Source organism: Ochotona princeps, chromosome 10 (assembly GCF_030435755.1).
Source record: "Ochotona princeps isolate mOchPri1 chromosome 10, mOchPri1.hap1, whole genome shotgun sequence".
NCBI lineage: Eukaryota > Metazoa > Chordata > Mammalia > Lagomorpha > Ochotonidae > Ochotona > Ochotona princeps.
In genome coordinates, this window is record NC_080841.1 from 60,696,645 (window position 1) to 60,700,004 (window position 3,360).

Sequence of the window (3,360 nt, forward strand, 5' to 3'; positions counted from 1 at the left end):
TATGGGATCCCGGGGCATCAAGGAGAGGACTTTAGCCACTAGGCCACACCGCCGGGCCCGTAGATTTTCCACTGTTGTGTTTTCCCATCACTGAAAGAAAGTCATGGACACTAAGCTAGCCACAGTACCATCCAGAACATATATTTAGTCCTACAAAAAAAAAAAATAAATAATACTAGGAAAAATGGAATTTGGACATCTTATAAGGCTACATCAAACAGTTCATGGAAAATGTAACTAAAAGACAAATTTATTTTGGTGCAAAATATTTTGAAATCTATGCACGGTTTCTTCATGATATATATTTTTCATAAACTTTTTGAAAGCCCTCTGATATTTGTCAAGTTTAAGAGAAGGCAACAGATAGAATGTTCTTTTGATCTAGCAGAGAATGAAATTAAATCAATTTGTATCAACACAGGTTTCAAGCTATGTGACTATACAGAGCTAAATGAGGTATGCTCTTGAGGAGCATAGAATAAATAAGACCAACTACCTGAACAAAAGTTGGTACCCCTCAGCAAGCTCTTCCAAATGATCGACATCATTTACAGTCACCAAATCTGCATTCTTCCTGGAACCAACAGATTCAGAGCCACTTCAGGTTTGCCCCATTTTGGGGTATGTGGCAAAAGATCCATCTGAAAGACCACAGAAACTTTCAGGAGCCAATTCTCACTAGAATGCTTCTAAGCACCTGCCTTTGGCCTTTCAGACTACTCAGAAGATGAATCATACATCAACCCAGCTTAACTCTGGTCTCTTTTGTGGCCTCTCCTTCCTTTCTGGAACCTGCTTTCAAGATCATCCTGGGAGGAATTATACTGTGCTAACATAGAAATGTGTTTGGCTTGGCTTAAACTTAGATTTATCAAGCTTGATTGAGCCATAGAATGAACTCACACCCTTTGTTTTAACTTTCACTCAAGAGATCAAATTGATTTGCAAGCTAGACATCTAGCCAAGAAATTTCATTCTCCTTCCCTTCCCTTTGTTCTGATCAATTCTTTAAATAAACGGAACATAGTGCCTTATGGCTCCAGCCCAATTATTAAGAATTTCATGGGGATGAGCACTGAGTTACTGCAATCAACACTAGTACCCCATATGAGCACCACCAGTTCCAGTCCCAAAAGCTTAACTTCTGATCTAACTCCCTGTCAATGTGACTGGCAAGTAACAAAAAAAAAATGGCCGAAGAGCTTAAGCTTCTGTTAACCACACGGGAGACCCATGTGAAGCTCCTGGATCCTGACCAGCCTGACCTAGTCCTGGCCATTTGAGGATTGAATCAGAACATGGAAGATCTTTATCTCTACTTCTTTCTGTAACTGCCGTTCAAATAAATAAATCTCTCAAACAGCAAAAATAAGAAAACGGCTGTTTTTGGTGTGCCAGTCTAATGTGTAATTTGTTTATCCACATTCTGGAGCCTAAGAAGCTGTCAGCAGATGAAGACTGGCCTTCAAGAACACCTGTGACTCAACATGGTAAAACAGAATCAGGACACACGAAATAAACCTAGAACTATAGACATGAAAGAGGATCCTTTGTGATATGGTAAGAAAGGAAGCTATCATACTTAAAAGTATTTCAGAAAGATTACGGAAGAAAAGGCCTGCATTTCATATCAGAGTGCCTGGGTTTAGGTTCTCACTCTGTTTCCAACCCAGCTTCCTGCTGTTGTGCCCACTGGGAGGCAGCAAATGATGGTTCAAGTACTTGCTGCCAACATGGGAGATTTGGATGAAGTTCCAAGATCCTGACTTTGACCTTAACCAACCCTGGATCTTGCAGTAATTTGGGGAGTGAACCAGTACATGGAAGATCTCTCTGTGTGCATGTATGTGTCTGATTCCGCAGTTGAAATAAATAAGTAAATAAAGAACAGCAACTTGCTTTTATTTCCATTATTAAAATTTATCAAGAGAATTTGAAGTTTTCAGAAGCTTGCTTTAACAAAGGACAAAAAGGGCCCGGCAGTGTGGCCTAGCAGCTAAAGTCCTCGCCTTGAATGTGCTGGGATCCCATATGGGCACTGGTTCTAATCCCGGCAGCTCCACTTCCCATCCAGCTCCCTGCTTGTGGCCTGGGAAAGCAGTCGAGGACGGCCCAAAGCTTTGGGACCCTGCGCCCGCGTGGGAGACCTGGAAGAGGTTCCTGGTTCCCAGCTTCGGATTGGCGCAGCACCGGCCGTTGTGGCTCACTTGGGGAGTGAATCATCGGACGGAGGATCTTCCTCTCTGTCTCTCCTCTCTGTATATCTGACTTTGTAATGAAAATAATAAATCTTTAAAAAAAAAAAAGGACAAAAAAAAAACTAAAGCCATTAAAATCATTGAAAGTTCTTTTTTTAATCTTGTGAATGATGGGGCCTATTATTCTCTTAGCTACGAGACTGCTTTTCTCCATGGAAAAAGCTAATTTCCAAGCTACACTTTCATTGCCCTGTGGCTCAACAGAGCCACTGTACCTCACCAGTGCCGGCTCTTGTGGGAAACAAGGGGGCACCTCACAGAGGTGGCGTGTCAACTGAGAGTCGCAAGTGGAGTCTGTGACTTGCAATGGGACTGTTTAATTCATCATCCAAGCAGAACACTTATGAGAATGAAAGAACACGCAAGCAGAAAAAAAAAAAAAAAGGCCTGATCTGAGACCCTAGTAACATGGCACATGGGACATTACATTTCCCAGGATGCCCTGCTCTGTCAAGCCTGTGCTCGCCTGGCACACAGCACTCTGGGACCAATGGTTAGCACCATTTAAGAAGGCGAACAATATAGGGCTGGGTTCAGACAGGAAGGATGCCCCCTGGGGACACTCAACCAGACAGAAAACAGCAACTTGGTTGAAATTCCAATGGATAGGGCCCAGCGGTGTGGCCTAGTGGCTAAGGTCCTCGACTTGAATGCGCCAGGATCCCATATGGGCGCCAGTTCTAATCCCGGCAACTCTACTTCCCATCCAGCTCCCTGCTTGTGGCCTGGGAAAGCAGTCGAGGACAGCCCAATGCATTGAGACACGGCACCCGCGTGGGAGACCCGGAGGAGTTTCCAGGTTCCCGGCATCGGATTGGCGCGCACCGGCCCGTTGCGGCTCACTTGGGCAGTTAATCATCGGGACGGAAGATCTTCCTGTCTGTCTCTCCTCCTCTCTGTATATCTGACTTTGTAATAAAAAATGAATAAATCTTTAAAAAAAATTCCAATGGATATTAAAATTAGGGTTGAGCCTCTCCCTTCCCAACAAGAGTAGTTTCCAAGGGAGTAGAGCTGGGAGAACTGCCCATCCTCAGTGCACTGTCCTAGGGCTGCTGAGTATTGCCCCTGCCTCGCCACCCTGCCAGCATTCCCATCACTG